Source organism: Schistocerca americana, chromosome X (assembly GCF_021461395.2).
Source record: "Schistocerca americana isolate TAMUIC-IGC-003095 chromosome X, iqSchAmer2.1, whole genome shotgun sequence".
In the NCBI taxonomy this organism is placed as follows: domain Eukaryota; kingdom Metazoa; phylum Arthropoda; class Insecta; order Orthoptera; family Acrididae; genus Schistocerca; species Schistocerca americana.
The window spans coordinates 280,002,474-280,025,679 of record NC_060130.1 but is presented as its reverse complement, the minus strand read 5'-3'; positions in this window follow the sequence as shown (position 1 = coordinate 280,025,679).

Below are 23,206 nucleotides of genomic sequence, written 5' to 3'. Positions count from 1 at the left end.
AAACACAACCTTGCAAAACTTCCGTTTGGTGATTTAATTTTGGATACCAGTGTGGACAGTTCATCTGTAAGATATGATGAATGTGTTAGCGAATATCAAAATATGTGACACAAATGGCTGTTTCTTCTGATAACACTGACAAAGAAGCTTAAATTTCATATACCGCCAAGGAACTGTTAACATATTTCAGGTAAATTTCAACTTGACACCTCTACCCGTTCCTTAGAAAAAGGAGTCTTAACAACTAAGTGCTCCTATGAGTGATCCATTTTTACCGAATGAGCTATAAAACCCTGAAAATGATGTCAGGGCTGAAGGCACCCCTGAAAAGATGCATATGGTGAATGAGTACAGTAATAACAATATCGTCTTCAAAGAGCCCATGCAACGTTATGCCTCCCCTCCCTCTCCCCCCACCCCCCTCCATCCGTAATACGTGGACCAACAAAATGATCATGTTCGCAATGTTCCTGCGTGCATTACGTACCCTCATATATCGAGAGTGACAACGGCCCAAGTCATCGAGGTATGTTACATGGTAGTGACACGCCATGCGAAAGTTACGTACATTCCGAAGTTTTGCACACTAGTGCACTTTCTTATCATAAATTTTTGGGTGACAGTGAATTTCTTTCAGAACTGGAATTTGCTCTGGGGAAGATCTATCTGGCCTGAGACCAGCTTGATATTCGGCAGAGTTACATTCAGGTTATTGTTGTTGTTGTTGTTGTTGGGCTCGATCCTGGAGACGGTGAAAGATTTTTGTATGGGGCATGGAGAATTGAAATCCCTCTATAATTATTAACGTCCGTTTCGTTTCCCTTTCCCATTCATCCTGAATTTCCTCAGCTTTCCTAATGTTTTGTACTTTCTTTTAAGTTTTTTAAACCAGTTGAGTTCAGGATTTCTGTAACAATTCCGTCTTCACGATAGCTACATAATTAATTTCTTAGATAATATCCACGATTCCTATCGAAATTACCTGGAATAGCTCAGTTTACAGGCAATGTGTACTTTTTTTTTTTTTTTTTTTTTTTTTTTTGCCAGGGGGCCATTAACACATTACTAAACTCAACAATAGCTCAAATTTAGCTACGAAAATGAAAACATTATTCTTGTATATTACTCACGTTACTATTGTAACATAGTACTTCATCACAACAACGGAAGTAGAAATACTGGCAATGATTGTTGTTTTTAGTCAGATTTCTTCGTTAGAATTAAATTAGCTGTCCAAAAGAAAGACTTTCGCTTTAGATTTAAAATCTGCTTTTCGCACCTTCTTGACCGTGTTGATGGGTTATTATGACCGTCTTCTGTTCCAGTGTCAGGGATGTTGACTTCACTATTCTTTCCAAACTGTAACCATTTGCAGAAATTGTCCTTCGAAGCAAGGTAGTTACTGAGATAAACCACATCTACATTCATTGACGGAAATGAAAAGTATTACGCCATGAAGTACCAGTTTGATATTTACCAAACGTTTTGGAGATGTCGATCACATAACGGTTATTACATGATTAAACTTTCATTTCAGTATGGGGTGTGACCCTCACGGACACGGACATACTCTTATACTGAGGTGGAATGGAAGCAAACGTCCTCCGAATGACATAATGAGGAGTTTCTTGCCACGCCTGAAACACATACTTTGTCGCTTCATGAATATTACTGACTGGAGGCCTGAATGAAAATACACGTCTTCCCATCACACTTCAGACACTCTCTATGGGTAGGAAATCCGGGAATCTGGCAGGCCCTTCAAGGATCTGTACATTCCTTAAAGCGTTTGTGATGTGTATTATAGAGTGAGATGTTGCATAATCTTGCTGGAAAGAATCGTTTGGTACACAGATGATGATTATAACAACAGGATTCACCAGTCTTTCCACACACTGGTGAGCATTCAATAAATACCAAATCAGTCGTGTTGTCATACCCACCTGTTCACTACATCATGATTCAGTGTTTGGAGGATACGGGTCTGAAGAATTGCTGATGTCTGCGATCCTTCACGATGACGTCTACGGGCACATTTTTGTCAACCTAATGGCCACAGACGTAAGTGAAACTCATCGCTAAACACCACAGGACGTCACTCAATGTACCAGTTGACTCTAACTCTAAACCACCAAAATCTCAGTTGCCTGTGGTATTGTATCAGCCATAAACCTCTTCTATTCGCTTCTCTGGCAACTATATGACAAATATGCTCCCATGAAGACGAGAAAAGTAAGAAGATACTAACTACCCAGAACGCCTGAAAATCATATTGTTTACAACCAGAAGCGGAACAGAGTCAGACAAGCTGTGAGAAATGCAAAACACAGGTAGACATTAACCAACAACAGAAACAGACTAGCTGTCCTACGGGCAAACCTGCGTGGTCCTGGTATAGGTAAAATAAAAGCTGCAGCTGATATCATCGTCCCACCCGAAAAACTGAATCGGTACTTCACATTACCTTCAACCATAACAGAATCGCAAACGGAGTGTCACTGATTACTTCATGGGACTAAACGACTATACAAATGGTTCAAATGGCTCTGAGCACTGTAGGACTTAACATCTGAGGTCATCAGTCCCCTAGACTTAGAACTACCTAAACCTAACTAACCTAAGGACATCACACACATCCACGCCCGCGGCAGGATTCGAACCTGCGACCGCAGCAGCAGCGCGGTTCCGGACTGAAGCGCCTAGAACCGCTCGGCCACGACGGCCGGCAAACGACTGTAGCCACGAAAAATTCTATCTAAAGCATGTTACTTGCAGTACCGTCAAATTGCCATCATGTGTATCACATTGTCACCTGCTGTACACGATGACGTCATAGTCCAAAAGATGAAGCTTATTACTGGCCAACTACTGCCCACTATGATATATCTTCAACCACTCCTTAAACTCAAGTGTCTTCCCTGCGCCCTGGAAACATTGACTAGTTACGCCTCTAAAATGGACGTTGCCACTGCTACAAACAACCTACTAGACGAATACCAATCAGGTTTCCGTAAACATCGCCTCACAACGTCTGCCTTAACAAAGGAAACATATGACGTGAAGCTTGCCATGGATGCACAAGAGGCGATCATCATGTGCTTCTTAGATTTCACCAAAATTTTGATATTGTCAAATTCGAAATTTTACTAGTCAAACTTAGCAGTTCAAATTTCTCGCGAAGTGCAGTTCAACGGTTTCGCTCATAGCTGACGTCTCGCCAGCAATGCGTCATTTCCGACACCATAAAGTGACGACGTTGGCAGGTAGTATCAGGGGTCCCTAAGGGTTCGTTATTAGGCCTTATACTCTTTTCATTGTATCTGAATGATGTGTCATCAGCTCTGTCGTATTGCAAATACCAAAAATATAATGATGACCTCCAGCTGTATCTAAGTGCAAAATCAATAAACCAGCTGACAGCTATCGAGAACCTCAGTACAGACCCGTGTGCACTATCAAAATGGGAAGAGGATATAGGGTTAAAGCTCAACCCATCCAAATCCTTAGCGGTACTGGCTGGACATTCTAGGCTCATTACCAGGAAATATGGGGAATCCCTACCTTCTGTGACCCAAATGGGGCAAATATCAACTACTCTCTTCCAACAAAGAGTCTAGCAGTAGAGATAGATGAAAACCTAAATTGTACTGAGCACGTAACTGCAGTGTGCAAGAAGGCATTAGCATTTCTCCATGCCCTACAAAAATATAAAAAGCTCTTCCCTCTTGACTTGAACATGTACAAACACATACTTCCAGTTACTGACTACAGCGATATTATCCTGCAAGGTCTTTCTTGGGAAAGCCCACAGCGCCTGGTTATGGATGACAATGTCCGTTATAACTGTGATGTTCGACTCTTTGATTATATTTCGCCATTTTATGCGCAGCTAGCCAGGCTGTGTGCAGACACGCGTATAGACCTTCGTACTCTGTTTCTTACCTACCGTCTTGTCAATGCACGCTGTCCCTCATATCTCTCCTCGACCTTAACGTTCGTGTCTGAACTATATGGCAGAAATACCCGTTCCCAACAGAGCAGAATCCTTTCTATCCCACTCCATCGTTCAGCCATTTTCTCGAAGTCCTTCTCAGTAGCAGGAACCCGACTCTGGAATAACCTCCCGTATTATACTAGAGTACTAAATAACATCTCCAAGTTCAGAAGACAGTTAATGACACATCTATAAAAGCAACAACAAGGATTCCCATTGTGCCTCTGCGTTCTCATTAGCATTGTACATCCCTCTTTCCAACTTAATCTTCCTCATTCACCAGTATTCTTAGCTGGTGCAGTCTCCTCAGATTTTCTTTTTCCAGAACTCGCTATATCAGCAAACATCTATTTTACACACTTGCAAATTCTTTTTATATCTTCCACTATCATTACTGTTATTAATGTCATTGTTATTATTATTGCTACTGTTATTATGATAAGTGGCAGTAACAGCAGTAGTTGAGGTACTGTCAGAATTAACTTTATTAATTCATAGTCGGTATTATTTACTCATATTTTAATTATTGACACTCAATTTTAATATTGTTTTTCATATTAAAGTTGTTATTTCTGAGGTAAGTATACTGGTGTCCAAAATTAAAGCAATAAACAGAAATTTTGTAAGGCTGCGTTTGGCTCAAATGGCTCTGAGAACTATGGGACTTAACATCTGTGGTCATCAGTCCCCTAGAACTTAGAACTACTTAAACCTAACTAACCTAACGGCACCACACACATCCATGCCCGAGGCAGGATTCGAACCTGCGACCGTAGCGGTCACGCGGTTCCAGACTGAAGCGCCTAGAACCGCACGGCCACACTGGCCGGCAAGGCTGCGTTTGTTTTGCCACAAAACATTATAAGCAGGTGATAAGAGAGTGGAAACAAAGTAAAGACTACAGAAGGTAAACAAGTGCAACATGCATAAAGATAGACAAAAATGTTCTTCTTTTTTTCCAACGTAACGGATTTGTACACACGTTTCGACAACTGGTTAATGTCCTCAGTATGGGGTGTGACCACCTCTGGTGGTATTACAGGCCTGACAACGACGGAGCATGCTGTGAACGTCGTTATCTGTCTCATGTTGAGCCACTAACGCTCAGCCGGCCGCGGTGGTCTCGCGGTTCTAGGCGCTCAGTCCGGAACCGCGCGACTGCTACGGTCGCAGGTTCGAATCCTGCCTCGGGCATGGATGTGTGTGATGTCCTTAGGTTAGTTAGGTTTAAGTAGTTCTAAGGTCTAGGGGACTGATGACCACAGATTTTAAGTCCCATAGTGCTCAGAGCCATTTGAACCACTAACGGTCATTGTTCCTGCAGAGCTGCTCGCAGTCTTGGAGAGCGGTTGGTGGATGCTGACTTGATGCAAGCAGTCTCCTTTGTGCATCCCACACTTGCTCTATGGGATTCAAATGGGGAGAGCGAGCATATCATTCCATGAGTACAATATCTTCTGTTTACAATAAAACATCAGCTAGCCGTGAATTATGAGGTCAAGTATTATCGTCCATGAGTACTAAGTCTGGGCACACAGCACATCGCAACAAACGCAAATGAGATCATAAGATCTCGTCACGATACCTGACAGCAGTTAAACCTTGCGATTCACCCGAACAATTTCATTCAGAGGGATTCCAGTGTAAACATAATACCTGCCCACACCACTAGCGATCCTCCTCGACATAAGTCTCCTTCCAAAATGTTTGGATTCCGAAATCGTGTTTCACGTTCCCTGGAGATACGAATCCATTGAGAATCACTCTCAAGACTAAACTGGAACTCGTCTGTGAAAACAACATTGCCTCACTGTTCGACTGTCCATATGGCATGTTGATGACTCCACTCTAGATGTTCCCTTCTGTGCAGGCGCGTCAGAGGTAAGACATTCAGCAGGTCTCCAACAATAAAGGCCACTCCGTCGAAGCCTTCTGCAGACCGTTTGCCTCGTTACACATGTCCAGTGGATGCTGCGAGGTCAGATGCCAGTTGCCGTGCAGTACTAAGGTGGTACTGCCGTGCCCTTACAGCCAAATAACAGTTCTCTCTTCTGAACTCAACGTGGTCGGCTCTGTCCTGATCTTCGGCATACTGTTTCAGCCTCTATAAACTGCAGAAATTCCGAGAAACGTCAGAGCGATTCACATTAAGCCATCGGGCCAAATCAGTTTGCCACTGTCCTGCTTCCTTTCTTTTTATGACCTCCACCGCATAGTGTTTTGCAGGCATCTTCTCTGTGTCATACTGCACTTTCTTTGATTGTGTACACAGCGATTGTGGATGTGGGACTACCCGGAAAACACTACCTCGTTTCATAGCGCCCAGACGTCATTGTTGGCATGGTTATCCGTTGACCGGAATGCCACCTTCCATGCAGAACGCACTTGTACGGACATCTGGTAGACAGTTTGTATGATTATGTAAAAAAAGGTACTGTATTTGTGAAACCCTCGTCTGATGTAAAAGTGGGCCTATGGCCCTAATCAGATAAGGTTGAATAAATAAATAAAAAATAAACAACACCCGGCAACCAGGTTCGTGGTGATATTATGGTTGTAATCTCCGCAGGATTTCAGCCCCAGTTATCTATTTGTCAGCGTCAGTCGAACAGTCGTACGATCTTTTCGTGGGATATTCCTTCTGGAAGAACCGCTGTGGCCAGCGGCTCTAGACGCTTCAGTCGGGAACCGCGCTGCTGCTACAGTTGCAGGTTCGAATCCTGCCTCGCCATGGATGTGTGTGATGCCCTTAGGTTAGATATGTTTAAGTAGTTGTAAGTGTAGGGGACTGATGACCTCAGATGTTAAGTCCCATAGTCCTTAGAGCCATTTGAACCATTTTCTTTCCTTCTGGAAGAACACATGCCTGCTCTTCTTTCCACACTGTTGTCCTAAGTCCATCGCATCACCACTCGCTCTGCAGACAATACTCTACAGCAAACAATCTGTTCTATCTGTCTGTTTAATTCCCCCATATCCCTCACCCCAATGATTCTACGTTTGGCAGAGTGCGAACAGTGGCAATAAGCTCAGGTACACGTTCTCTGGACATCTTGTGTTCCGATCTCCACTCGAAACGTTCCAGTAACGTTAGACACACCCAAAAGCTATCGGGTGCTCATATCATTCTCCATCTGTAGGAGTAACTTTCCTGTACTGAAAATAAACTCGTTTCAGGATGAAATATTCATCAACATATTCCACACGCACGGAGAAAATGGATATCAGTTCAGTTGCGTTCGGACAAGTTGTTCACGGTGTACAACTCCTGTAGACGCAAAAAGCTATTGCGGAATAAATCTTTCACTGTCAGATGGCGGTGCAGTGGAATCAACAGTCATAGGACAATCCAAAGTTATGTGTCTTATCTTTATGTAATGTCTCTAATGGGTATAGTAGTCTAGCGGTAAACACATTGCCTGCTATTCTATAGATTGTGGGATCGATTCCCGGTCAGATTATGGAAATGTTCAGTCAACCATTAATGGAGCCTTAACGTCTCAACAATGTGAGGAGTCACCAGAAACGTCACGTGGTTCGGATTCTAATTTAAACTGTACGTCCCCTATCGCCGGATGTATAACTGGCGTAGATTATGGACATGCAAGGTACCGACTTGGCGTCCAATCGAAATGGCACTCGACCATTGAGCCACACAGAAAAATTGTGTCTGAAATCTTCCGGTGTGTGTAGGTCTAGTTCAAGAAAAGAACTTTCTTCCTTGATTCTTAAGCCAAGTGTTTGCAGTGATTAAATTATTCCTTGTTTGAAATTCTACCTGACCGCTTCCTCTTTTATACCTTTCCTCCAGTATATGTTCCCCTGGTCTTTTTTTTTTTTTCGTGCTATCAAATTCTTGCCTCAGCCAAGTGTACATTTTTGTCTTCTGTAACGTACTGAATAATTTTTTCACCTCTATTTTCGTTTTTCTATGTCTTCACCGACTGCGGAGCTGGTAAATATACCAACCTGTACTACTGACGCTGGTGTTGGCTCGCTGTCTATGTTGACTATGACAATGAATTCACTATGCTATTCATAGTAGTTCAACCACATTCCTATCTTTTCTCAGTACTGGACTTACTTCTGAACTGCCTCTATTTGTACGAAGGTTTCTGATTCAACTGATGAACTGTAGAAACTTTTAGGAGATCTTTCCTTTATGCTTTTACAGTTTCTTCCTGCTGTTAGTCACTTGCCAACTGCCAACATATGTGATGAAATGTGATGTCTATATACCAGGTGTAGAAGTATGAAACCGGAATTTCCCTATAGATGGTGCTAGCCGTCAGTGTAGGGTAGAGAGCCTGTTGTAGGGCCCGTGAGGCCGCGTCTGCAGCGCCATCTGCTTCCTGTAACGGCTGACGACGGATGTCAACACACAGTAATAAAAAAAAAATGGTTCAAATGGCTCTGAGCACTATGGGACTTAACTTCTGAGGTCATCCGTCCCCTAGAATTTAGAACTACCTAAACCTAACTAACCTAAAGACATCACACCCATCCATGCCCGAGGCAGGATTCGAACCTGCGACCGTAGCGGTCGCGCGGTTCCAGACTCTAGCGCCTACAACCGCTCGGCCACCCCGGCCGGCACACAGTAATAGAAGTTCCATGCATTGGTATTTGTTTCAAACCCGTAAACATGTCGAGTTTTGTGCCTACGAACTACGATTTGCGGACAGCATTGGTTTTCTGTTATCGTTTGAAGAAAACTGCTGCAGAATCGCATCGAATGCTTGTCGAAGCTTTCGGCGAACATGCTCTTGGGAAAACACAGTGTTTCGAGTGGTCCAAAAAAATTCAGAAGTGATGATTCTGACGTGAGAAAGGACGAGCGCGGAAAACCACCGACGAAGTTCGAAGACAACTAATTGCAGACCTTATTAGATGAAGATGACACTCAAACTGAACAGGAACTCTAGGAGCAATAGAATGTGGATCGGAAATCCGTTTCTCTTTGTTTGACAGGTATGAGAAAGGTGCGGAAAGTGGGGAAATGGGTTCCGCATGAACTGAGTAAAAGACAGCAAGCAATTCGAAACACCATTTGTAAAACGCTGCTTGCTAGATACAAAAGAAAGTCGTTTCTCCATCGAATAGTGACAGGTGATGAAAAATCGATATATTTTGAGAAACCTAAGCGTTCTACATCATGTAAGAATCCAGAGAAAGCATCGACATCCATTGCAAGTCCAAATCGCTTTGGAAAGAAGAAAATTCTCTGTGTTTGATGTGATCAGAAGGATGTCATCTATTACGAGCTGCTAGAACTTGGTGAAACCGCGAACATTGATCGCTGCCAACTGCAGATGATTGATTTATATCGAGCATTACGTGAAAAACGACCGAAATATGGAAAAAGGCAACACAAAGTCATATTGCTCGATAATAACGCCCATCACACACAGCAAAACGGGTCAGGGAAACGATCGAGGTGTTCAGTTGGGAAATACTAGGCCATGCGACTTATTCTCCAGACCTGGATCCTTTCGATTATCATCTATTTTAATCACTGGGACACGCTCTCGTTGAACAACGCGTCAGTTCGTTTGGAAATGTAAGAAAATGGCTCGCTGACTGGTCCGCTTCAAAAGAAGAACTGTTTTTTGGCATAGCATTCAAAGCCTGCCGGACAGATGGGAGAAATGTATAAATAGCAATGGAGATTACTTTGAATAAAATATTGTTTATCAGTTTCTAACAACAGAGGTGAAATTATTGCAACTAAATTCCGGTTTCATACCTCTACACCTGGTAAGTACTTTTTTTTGTTTTCCTCTTTAATACTTTCATTTATTTCCGTATTTTATGATTTCCGTTGCATCTTCTCATGTCCTCTCTAAGACTTTCCCCGTTAGTTTAGTTTAGAACAACACAATGAATCATATTTATATAATAATTTTACTTGAAATCCTCGCATTTTATTTATCAGCTGCATCGTTCTATTTGATATTCCCTTTTGTTTGGTATCTTCTCACCGACTACAACGTTAGCTGTTTCCATACACACATCTCTACAGGAACTGTACCTTTCGTCTATGTCCGTATTGTCGTATTTTCTAAGATGTAAAAACAACTGCTTAACGTAATCTAGCATATGTCCCTAATCTTATATACAACCTCGTCGTCTCCTACCTATTGACTTCGTTTCTTTCCAACTTTGTGTCCGTTTTTGCTATGGATATGATTAGTCTATGACTGCTTGAAATTATAAAATGGCTTACGAATATCACATCCTGTAAAATTTCGTTATCGTTTAATGAAAGGTGAATTTAATTTTTTGTTTCGTTTGGGTTTTGCGAAGTCCACTTTCATTTTACTTTGTTGTGATGGAATCTGCTGAAAACAAACACGTTGTCCTTAGAAAATGCTACTGACGTATGACCTCTGAAGTTTCCCAGTGAAGAGTTGCTATTTAGTTTGTGTCCTACTTTCGCATTAAAACCTTTCAATAGCAAGCAATTTGTAGTGAGTGTTATTGTCACCGATCAGTTTCTGTAACTCTTCATAGAGTCTTCTTTTTCCAAAGAACGTGAGCACATTTTTGCATGACCTGAATGATTTCTATAGAATAGCTCTGTTTATTTATAAAACAAGCCTTCCTAGTATGTATGAGGCAAGTTCAACATATCTAACTTTTTTTTTAAATTTTCTGTACACAATCAAATCTACATTTGAATTTCATTCCCGCTCTGTTTCTTTGTAGAACATGTTTCTTGACCATTTTTTTCTGATCTATTTTTTGCCGCACATCAGAGATCTCCACGATGTCCCATATGATCTCACTAAATCCCTCTTCCTATCTTCTCATCCTCAACTTGTGGATTTCATTGTACGTACGCATTTGAATTTCTAAGGTTCATATTTTGTTTCCAAACTACGTGTAGCAAGGTTTTGGGGCCGAAGTAGCTTAGGTTGTCCAACGATCTACAACCATTGTCTGAGTTTTCGAGATTCATTATTCCATACGCTCTTTCGTCAAGGTCGGAATAACGACTTCCTAGGAATTAAGAGGAGAGAGTACGGCCGTCTATAATACTTCTCTTGGTACACTAGACTGTCAGGTCCGGAGAATCTGGGAAGACATGTGAACGGGTTCGTGCCTCTATGGTGACCGAAATCGCAGTCCAGGTATGCGCGCTTCTGGACCTCAATTTAATGAGTCAATACCACGAGTTAATTCAAATGGCTCCAAGCACTATGGGACTTATCATCAGTGGTCATCAGTCCCCTAGACTTAGAACATCACACACATCCACGCCCGAGGCAGGATTCGAGCCTGCGACCATAGCAGCAGTGCGGTTCCGGACTGAAGCGCCAAGAACCGCTAGGTCACAGCGGCCGGCAGCACGAGTTCGCATACTGATGGTGTGCCATCATATCCCACAAGTCAAAACTCGTTATCATTTAACAGTGAGTTAGTCATTGCCTGACTATTCAGAGAAGTTAGGGTTTCAGAAATTGGCTTGCACTCTGTCTTCAGTGCAGGTTGTTGACCTTATAACTTATGTTTGTTCCTCACAAAACTTTACCGTCTGGATTATACATTAGGTTCTAGTGTTTCTTTGAATCACACTACGAGGGATTATCCAAAGTTTTAATAATCAAGTCGAAAAAATTAAGCCGCGAACATGAAATCTTGTGATGATGTTCATCTCTAAATGTACACCCTTAGATGCGACACACTTTTCCTAACTATAGATGACTTGGTGGAGATCCTGATTGGAAGAGTCTGCATTCTGGCTGCTAAAGAAACGTTTCATCTCGAAAATCACCTTTTCATAATTCTGGAAATGTCACCGACACGATGGTTTCTTCAACAGAGAAGCGAGGAACAAAACACTGGATGTCATTTCTCGAGAATACAGGAAGTGAGGCAAAATTTAATACCCCAAAGAATCAGCTAATGTGACTGTGCCCTTCGCAGCATGAGTTGGGGCGCTGTGGTGGGGCAAGAACACCCCGTGGGCACCTTCACGCGACCCTTCGTCTTGAGAGTCTCCCATAATACTGTCAAGAGTTTTCGGTGGAACACTCCTGTGACAGTTTTCCCGTTACGAGCATAATCTGTTAGTAGCACAGAAAAAAAGTAGTAGCATCAACATGCCCGATGATGGTTGGGTCTTCGCCTTTTCCGACGATGGTTGTGGTGTCGTACCTGAAGACGGCACGACAAGTAAAGACAGTCGGTGCAAGACTCAGGAACTAATCGGAGACGTCGACGTGCACACTAGTGTTCAAAAATGGTTCAAATGGCTCTGAGCACTATGGGACTCAACTGCTGAGGTCATTAGTCCCCTAGAACTTAGAACTAGTTAAACCTAACTTACCTAAGGACATCACACACATCCATGCCCGAGGCAGGATTCGAACCTGCGACCATAGCGGTCTTGCGGTTCCAGACTGCAGCGCCTTTAACCGCACGGCCACTTCGGCCGGCACACTAGTGTTCCTTATGCCATCGCAGCTGGTAAGTTATTTATGTCCGACCGCTGTGGCACTCACATCAGTCTCTATGTAATCAGCGATCAATGGCAATCATCGCTTACGACGACAGTATCGTCGCAGAACAGATCCAGCTACGTGAGAACAGATCAGTTATTCTGAACTTCTTATCAATTAAAGACTCCGCACTTTGGTGTGAAATTATCATTATGTAATGAATATTAAAAGTGTTAGCGACAGCATCAGTTTCATATCATCTTTGTGGACACTATTTGTTCCCAAAGTAAAGCAAAATGGTTCAAATGGCTCTAAACACTATGGCACTTAACATCTGAGGTCATCAGTCCCCTAGACTTAGAACTACTTAAACCTAACTAACCTAAGAACACCACACACATCCATACCGAGGCAAGATTCGAACCTGCGACCGCAGAAACAGCGCGGTTCCGGACTGAAGTTCCGAGACAAAGTAAAGCATTTACTATGTTCAAGTTTTAATAAGTTACTATGAGGGGCGTTAGGTAAGTAATGCAACATACTTTTCTCAGCCTTTTCCGGTCGAAAACATGAGGAATTTATTGTGAGATATTGTGTAACATTCGTGCTTCAGCCCCTCTAGTTTCATGAAGTTCGGACTGGTGGATGCGCTGTCGGTAGCCCTCAAAACAGCGTCTGTGACGGACGGACTTTCCAAGCAGAGAGTTGCCATTGAGTTTCCTTTGGGGAAAACTAGAGCACTCCAAATATTCGTAGACGCTTGCAGGATGTCTACGGATACCTGGCAGTGAACAAAAGCGCGGTGAGTCGTTGCCCAGGGGTCTGTCATCATCGCATCAAGGTCGCGTAAATCTGTCCCATCTCCCGGGTGACGTCTTGCAATGTTGGAACGTGCGGATACTCTCATTCGAGGTGATCGACGGATCACAATCAAATACCTCGCTGCACAAATGGGCATCTCTGTTGGCAGTGGTCACAAAACTTAATTGGACTGTTCTTCCACATCCACCCTACAGCCCGGATCTCGCACCTTCCGACTTCCGTCTGTTCGGCACAATGAAGGATGCGCTTCATAAGAAGCACTACGTGGATGGTGGGGAGGTTATTGATGCAGCAAGAAATTGGCTCCGGCCTCGACCAATAGAGTGGTACCAAGCGGGCATACAGGCCTTCCCAGGAACGTGGTGCAAGGCCGTCGTACTGAACAGAGATCACGTTGAAATATAGGCTTTTGTATCCAAAAGAGTGGGGAGTAATATGGTGTTTTGGAATCCTGAATAAAACTAACGTGCTGTCAAAAAAAAGTATTGCATTACTTATTGAATGCCCCCCCCTCTCCCTCCCCCCTCGTAATGATTTTTGTGCGTGTTGTTGTTTCTGCTCGACTTCCTCCTGAACAAGACCTTTTACAATACGGCACAGTGGTGAATCCACATGTATCCACAGCTTGCTTTTCATCTCATAATGATACAGCCTAAATTCGTCCATGGTAATCGGACGGCTATAGGAGCCATCTGAACTCGCCTGACACAGCAGTAATATTTTCACTGCCACCTCGGTTCGCTGGCTTTTTGAATGGATGTGATCAATAACGGAATCCAGGCAATGGCCACCTTTTTCACGTTTAAAATGTTCTACAAGACGTTGAAAACTAAATATTGAATAATTTTGACGTTTTACACTATCGTCTCGATTGCGATACACTGTTCACTGAGCAGCAGATCTTCCACTTCTCTTGTGATTCCTGTTTCTTCACACAGAGGTGATCTGCCACTTCGTCCTTAATCACTCAGGCATACTTTACCACAATGAAAGAGTCTGTGCCAACTACCCTTCCACCACACCAACACGAATTGTTGCAGCGTTTTTTCCCTTCAAATGCAGAACAGGAATTATCGCATAGTACTCCAATACTCCGTGTTGTTTTAGTTCCTCTTAGTTTGGTGTGCTACGGTTCTGTGACGCGGGATTTCTGTGTGTACCAGGACTGCAGAAATGTACCTGCAAATTAACAAAAAGTTAATTACGTTGCTTTATTTTTCCCAGGCATTAATAAACTTTATGAGCTGGTCTCGTAAGATGTCATTAGGTGCTCTCCCACCATTTCTCCACAGAGACACGACTGCTAATGAGAATTTTGTGTCTGTGAAATTCTTGGTATTCTTCTCCTTTATTTCTGATGTCCTCAGTATCCAGATAAAGTCTAATGTAAGCCGCAGCATTAACGAATAAATTGTTTAGTATACTATCGTATGTTCAATCAGTGCCTTGTTTCTCCATGGCTGTTAATAAGTAAATATAAAACATACGAAACACAGGAAAGGTGAGGAACAATCCTCATTGCCCCGTTATATAATCTCTATCACAAGTGTATCATCGTCCTATATCGATTTCTACAAGGAGATGGTTCTTTGCTTCAATTAAGTCTAACATTTTTTTCTCTGTAATTTGTTATAGTTTTAGTCAAGTTAACATCACTAATTATATCTAGGAAAGGTGTTTGTGGATTCTTTATTCGGAGTTCTTTCTTGCCTGTCATTACGTTTACAGAGGAAAATTGTCCACTGAAGAAATAAAAAAAAAAGAGATCAATCAGAAAATCTTGACAACAATCTTTGACGAAAGAACACAGTTTTGTTTACGATCACATTTTTTTTTACATCTCATACATTGTATCAAACAGAATCTACAAAAGCACGTTTTCCTCTGCGTCCACTCTTTTCCCCATTACTTCATTTATGAGTTAGTTACATTACCCATAGATTATTTGAACGAGTCTTTTTACGAAATGGTGTAGAACGAGTGAGTTTACAGGTTATATACACGTGATTAGTTATAAAATTAACGGTCTCTCTATTTTTTAGTCCTATGTACGTCACCACACATAAAAAACTGTTAGGTTTTTTTAAGTTGTCGAGGAGAAAGTAATTTAGGTTAAATTTAAAACCTTCTTTGCTACCTGTCAGACAATTTATAATATTGTACAAATGCTGATAAGTAAAGCGTCACTGTCTCAGCAAAGATTAAATAAACGACGCATACCATTTACCTATTCATAAGATTTTAAAAAAAATGTGAGCTGTTAATTAAGGGTACGTATGTTTTTCTCTGTAGTACTACTTCAATTTCACCATACTAGATACCAGTTAACACATAGGTGTGCTTCACTATTTGTGTCTTAACATGTATTGCGACACTTCGAGTATGGCTAGCCAATGTATTACGAGATGATGAAGACAATCTTCAGTAAGAAAATGAGCTTACTGAATAGAAAAGAGATAAGGAGGTAGTATTATATTCACTCCAAAAATACGAAAATAATTCGTTGAGTTTATTGCGTCACAGTAAGTGCTATTTTACTTACACTTACTGCTCTGATTATCTTCATTCCCGTATTTGTTTTGGTTTATTTGTTTCTGTCTTTCATTTATTAACACACGCACATAAATATACGCACACGTACGCTTACACACACACACACACACACACACACACACACTTGTACTCGTGAAAGTTTGCAGATAAAAAATACTAGACAGGGAGAGGGAAAAATTCATACACCTTACTAAGCTAAGTTAACTATTGATTAAATTTCTGAGTCGAGTGTGACATCGAGTTCGATATTTTCAGATGTTACTCCTCTGTGCTAAACTCTGTCGCTACAGCTGTATCCAGTGGTTTAGTTTCAGCCTCGGAATGAATCGAACCTACGTTTCACGTGCACGGAAACAATGGGGAACCTAAATTGATGTAATCCTACAGGGACTGGATACATGCTTCTCCAGGGACTTGCACGTTCAACCGACTAGTTCGACCTAACTTCGAGCTCCAGAGCCTCACTGATCGCTATATAGGAAATTATGATGACTAATGAGTCCAATTTTTGTGTAAAATCTGTCTCTATTGTTAAATTCACGGATACCGGATTGAATTCGCGGATGCCGAAACTATTGACACTAAATGGAGCGTGCGTCTGTTGGTAAGCCACGATGTCACACACGGCGATCTACGACTGTCCCCCCAGCTCGTGTTACATGTTTCTCTCTGCTGACTTTGCGTGACGTTACATCTACAGCTGTGACGCCAAATCATTAGCCTCGCTCTCGTAATGAGCAATCTGTCTCTTCGGCCGACCTTCGCTTTGCGCCGGTTAGTATCACTTGCACTTAAAGCTCTGTATAATTGTAATAGATGAGTCCTTTAATTAAGCTAACAATGTGTTCCAGCTTGTAATCACGTTTTTACAAAGCGGTGGTAATGAATACTGCCACCGTTCTGTGTGAATTCCCACAACGCTAATCTGAGACATTTCGCAGCAGTTACGATTTCCCCACAAAGCCCGCATTTGCGCTAATAGCATATCTTCGTGGCATGGGAGCGCAATTTACTGCCGCGCATTTTCCGTCGGAAGCTATGGGCGTACTAACTTTTTTTCTTTTACTTTTCCTGGGCCATTACGGAACGAATAATGTGGACCATCGTAATACGTTACTGTTCTAGTATTCTTATTCAAAAAAGTATAAATAAATTATTAATGAAAGCCTGTAGAGAATGTTTAAGTACAAAAAAATTCACAAAAGCTGAGTTGTGGAATTAGGAGTAGGTCATACCGCTGATATCACTTTTAGTCCTATATTCAGGAGTGGAAAGTACCTTTATGCTGATTAACAACAGAAAATACACATTGTTCTTAGCGATATCACGTCCCCAGGCTTCAATCATTTCTTTTTCTAACATACATCAATGGCTCTTTGCTGAGTGTGGCATACAGATCCAGAGATCATTTCTTTCCGATATTACATGAATAGTTGTTACGGTCACAAGACAGAGTCTGAATAGTAAAATAAAAAAAACTGTACTGCAGGAAATCGGCCTCTTGATCGCAGCTAACAGACTTCCTATCCGAATAAAATGGAAGACAAGTTTAGTTGCCACACGTAATTCTGTCAGGGATGTCCTTGTACTCCATTACAACGAAGGTATGACAAGTGAAGTGTAGAATATCAGTTTTTATGACTGAAGAAAGACGGTAATCACTTATGGAGATCACGTATTCATGTCCTCCTGCAGAACGCAGCCACCTTTGTGATCAGAATGTTGTCCGTTGCTAGAATCGTATACAGTCACATGACAACTGAGCCCATTTAGGAATGCATGAAGTACTTGGGAACGTTGCTTGGATTTCCACTGCGCACTTGTTTCTTTTGCAACGAACTTGATCCCGCGGTTCTGACTACGTTCGCCCTAGCTTCTTCAGTTTTTCCGCTAGGTTAGTTTGCCTTCATTGAACTTTAGATCGAAAAATTTCCCTGTTCTGGATATCTTCTTGCATGATCCCTGCCTGTTTCTGATAATCTTTTACATTCCGGATTCATTTTATGGTCTCTGTTTTTGCATGTCTTCTAAATTTATCATGTTAAGTTTTAATACGTATTTTCTAATATTACTGTAAATATCTATGTACTGTTTGATTTCTTAGTTGCTCGGTGGGCCGAACTGACCCTCTACACATTTTGTTCTGAGGACTTTTCTTACGATTTTTCTTCCTCTTTTCTGAACGTTTTAGCCTGCTGGAGTGGCCGTGAGGTTCTAGGCGCTACAGTCTGGAGCCGAGCGACCGCTACGGTCGCAGATTCGAATCCTGCCTCGGGCATGGATGTGTGTGATGTCCTTAGGTTAGTTAGGTTTAATTATTTCTAAGTTCTAGGCGACTGATGACCTCAGAAGTTAAGTCGCATAGTGCTCAGAACCATTTTCTCAACGTTTTCGATATGTACTTTTATATTCAGACTTAGTGCTTCTGACACACATAGACATTCTGGCTTAATGGAGGAACTGTAATGTTTCAGTTTACTGTATTTGGATATGTACTTCATGTTGCTGATATGTTGGGTGAGACGGTAAGCCGTTTCCATTTTTTGTTCGTTTAACTTCATTGGCTTTCTTTTCAGTTCACTTCTCTTGCATTATTTCATCGAGATGTTGAAACTGTTGGACTCACTTGATTTTGCCATATTTTGGTATGTGTATTTTGACTTTTGTTTGTTGCAAATAATACTTTCAGTTTTTTCGAATGCAATCTACACACCAATTTTTCCTGCAATTTCTTATTGTAATATCTGAAGCGAAGACTCCAAAATCATACTCAAAAACAAGGCAATCAATCTCAAATTTTCTCCTGCCTCTGCCTGATGTGACTGGATGGATATACTTAAGGATGGATTCTCGCTTGAGCCACTTTGTTGTTACTTTCTCAAGGTCGCAGTTAAATAGTAATGGATAGAGTCAATCTCCTTGTCTTACCCATAATCTTGACGGGAAGGTTCTGAAATTTATTCCATTAATTTACTTTTTTTTTCTTTTTTTTTCATTATTGCTCTTACTCTATGTTATAAATCTGGCTGCCTGTTTCCAAATTTCCAAAATTATTTTGTGCTCTCTGTTATCCCATCGATCATTTGTCGCGATTGAATTGGCTCCCTACTGGAGTGATATGTAGTGGCTGTCGTATATTCCTAGATTCCTCACGTAATACAGCTTCTTTAAATGTTGTTAATGCGTTTTCTCTGTGCAACTGAAGCCTATCTTCAGACATCTACCAGGTGAGGTTTTGCATCATTTGTACATCTGCATTCATACTCCACAAGCCACCGTGCAGCGCGTGGCGGAGGGTACCCTGTACCACTACTCGTCACTTCCTTTCCTGTTCCACTCGCAAACACAGCTAGATAAAAACGACTGTCTGTATGCCTCTGTATTTCTCTTATCGTGTATTCTTGGTCCTTGCACGAAACATATGTTGGCGGCAGTAGAATCGTTGTATAGTCAGCTTCAAATGCCGATTTTCTAAATTTTCTCAATATTGTTTCTCGAAAATAACGCCGCTTTCCCTCCAGGGATTCTCATTTGACTTCTAGAATCATCTTCGTAATATTTTAGTGCTGTTCGAATTTACATGTAACAAATCTAGCAGCCTGCCTCTGAATTACTTCAATGTCTTCCTTTATTCCGACCTGGAGCGGTTCCCAAATACTGTAACAGTACTCAAGAAAAGTTGGCACTAGCGTCCCGTATGCGCTCTTCTTGACAGATGAACCACACTTTACTAAAATTCTCCCAATAAACCAAAGGCGACCCTTTGCCTTTCCTACGACTGTCCTCACTTGCTCATTCCATTTCATATCGCTCTGCAACGTTACACCCAGATCTTTAACGGACGTGACTGTGTCAAACAGGAGACTACTAATGCCGTATCCGAACATTACGGGTTTGTTATTGCTCCTTATCCGCATTAACTTACATTTTGCTACATTTGGAGTTAGCTGCTATTCGTCACACCAACTATAAATTTTGTCTAAGTCATCATGTATCCCCCTACAGTCACGTAATTTCGACACTTTCCCATAAACCACAGCATCATCACAAAGCAATCGCAGATTACTGTCCACCCCATCCGCCAAATATTTTATGCCTACGCAAAATAATAGCGATCCTATCACATTTCCCTGAGGCACTTCTAGAGACACCCTTGTGTCTGATGAACACTCGCCATTGAAGACAACATACTGGGCTCCATAACTTAAGAAGTCTTCGAATCACTCACATATCTGGGAATCTATTCCATATGCTCCTACCTTTGTTAACAGCCTGCAGTTGGGCACCGTGTGAAATGCGTTTCGGAAATCTAGACATATGGAATCTGCCTGTTACCCTTCATCCATGGTTCGCAGCATATCACGTGAGAAAAGGGCAAGCTGAGTTTCGCTATAGCGATGTCTTCTAAAACCGTACTGGATCGTGGGCATGAGCTTTTCGGTCTGTAAGAAATTTATGATATTCCAACTGAGAATATGTTGAAGGATTCTGCAGCAAACCGCTGTCAAAGATATTAGTATGTAATTTTTCGGGTCAGTTCTTTTGCCCTTGTTATACAGGGTGTTTCAAAAATGACCGGTATATTTGAAACGGCAATAAAAACTAAACGAGCAGCGATAGAAATACACCGTTTGTTGCAATATGCTTGGGACAACAGTACATTTTCAGGCGGACAAACTTTCAAAATTACAGTAGTTACAATTTTCAACAACAGATGGCGCTGCATGTGATGTGAAACAAATGGTTCAAATGGCTCTGAGCACTATGGGACTCAACTGCTGAGGTCATTAGTCCCCTAGAACTTAGAACTAGTTAAACCTACTTAACCTAAGGACATCACAAACATCCATGCCCGAGGCAGGATTCGAACCTGCGACCGTAGTGGTCTTGCGGTTCCAGACTGCAGCGCCTTTAACCGCACGGCCACTTCGGCCGGCTGATGTGAAACATACAGAAGACAACACAGTCTGTGGGTGCGCCATTCTGTACGTAGTCTTTCTGCTGTAAGCGTGTGCTGTTCACAACGTGCAAGTGTGCTGTAGACACTTAGAACAGAGGATTTTTCTGGTGTTGGAATTCCACCGCCTAGAACACAGTGTTGTTGCAACAAGACGAAGTTTTCAACGGAGGTTTAATGTAACCAAAGGACCGAAAAGCGATACAATAAAGGATCTGTTTGAAAAATTTCAACGGACTGGGAACGTGACAGATGAACGTGCTGGAAAGATAGGGCGACTGTGTACGGCAACCACAGAGGGCAACGCGCAGCTAGTGCAGCAGGTGATCCAACAGCGGCCTCGGGTTTCCATTCGCCGTGTTGCAGCTGCGGTCCAAATGACGCCAACGTCCACGTATCGTCTCATGCGCCAGAGTTTACACCTCTATCCATACAAAATTCAAACGCGGCAACCCCTCAGCGCCGCACCCATTGCTGCACGAGAGACATTCGCTAACGATATAGTGCACAGGATTGATGACGGCGATATGCATGTGGGCAGCATTTGGTTTACTGACGAAGCTTATTTTTACCTGGACGGCTTCGTCAATAAACAGAACTGGCGCATATGGGGAACCGAAAAGCCCCATGTTGCAGTCCCATCGTCCCTGCATCCTCAAAAAGTACTGGTCTGGGCCGCCATTTCTTCCAAAGGAATCATTGGCCCATTTTTCAGATCCGAAACGATTACTGCATCACGCTATCTGGACATTCTGGACATTCTTCGTGAATTTGTGGCGGTACAAACTGCCTTAGACGACACTGCTAACACCTCGTGGTTTATGCAAGATGGTGCCCGGCCACATCGCACGGCCGACGTCTTTAATTTCCTGAATGAATATTTCGATGATCGTGTGATTGCTTTGCGCTATCCGAAACATACAGGAGGCGGCGTGGATTGGCCTCCCTATTCGCCAGACATGAACCCCTGTGACTTCTTTCTGTGGGGACACTTGAAAGACCAGGTGTACCGCCAGAATCCAGAAACAATTGCACAGCTGAAGCAGTACATCTCATCTGCATGTGAAGCCATTCCGCCAGACACGTTGTCAAAGGTTTCGGGTAATTTCATTCAGAGACTACGCCATATTATTGCTACGCATGGTGGATATGTGGAAAATATCGTACTATAGAGTTTCCCAGACCGCAGCGCCATCTGTTGTTGAAAATTGTAACTACTGTAATTTCGAAAGTTTGTCCGCCTGAAAATGTACTGTTGTCCCAAGCATATTGCAACAAACGGTGTATTTCTATCGCTGCTCGTTTAGTTTTTATTGCCGTTTCAAATATACCGGTCATTTTTGAAACACCCTGTATATTGGAGTCTCCTGTGTGTGTGTTTTTTTTTTTTCAGTCGCTTAGGACTTGGCGTAGAGCGAAATATTCGCGATAAATTCAAGATAAGTAAGGGGTCAATGCCTCAGAGCAAGGGAGCATACGCTTATGGTAAGGTGGGGGAGGTGGAGGGGGGAAGGAGCGCCTTCGCGCCACTGCCCCCTAGCTCTTACGGAATGGAAAAAATACAGCTTAGTCAAACGTTTTTGTTTCAAGAAAATATCGGTATTACGCAGATTTTTGACAGGGTCTCAAGTGAAACTTTTTCACGGCTACATATAAGTCACCGATAATCTTTCAAAATATGAAAAATAAACCATACCCCTTTCCCTACAAATTACCATACTCGCGCTCTTCCAATAGAGTACTCCTTGTAAAACTGAATTAGGATTAAAAAAAAAATTCAAACGTGTGTGAAGTCTTATGGGACTTAACTGCTAAGGTTATCAGCCCCTAAGCTTACACACTACCTAACCTAAATCATCCTAAGGAAAAACACACACATACACCCATGCCCGAGGGAGGACTCGAACCTCCACCGGGATCAGCCGTACAGTCCATGACTGCAGCGCCTTAAACCGCTCGGCTAATCCCGCGCGGCAATTAGGATTCCATCCGGGCTTGGTGACTTACTTGTTTTCAACTCTTTGATTTGTTTCTCTACGCCAGGAATGCTTCTTACTATGTCGTCCATACGGGACTCTGTGCGATGGTCAAAAGATGGTATTTTGTACATTTCCTACCTGAATGATTTCATTTGTTTGATGCTGTCACGTGACTCAAACAAATCTATAAACATTCAAGCTGCAAGTCTCGGTGTACGTTCCATATCACCTGCTAGTCCTATTTGGTATGCATCCTTCACACCTGACCAATATCTCGGGCGGGTAGGGGTCACACGGGAGTTTCTTATGCATTCCCTTTTGTACATTTACTGCATTATCCCAGTTTTCAGCAAATATTGTGCGTTTATTTGTAAGAGATCGACATGGAAATAGTTCACCATGCATTCTGTTTTAATAAACAGTCATCAGTTGCAACTTAAATCTGTTTTATTATACA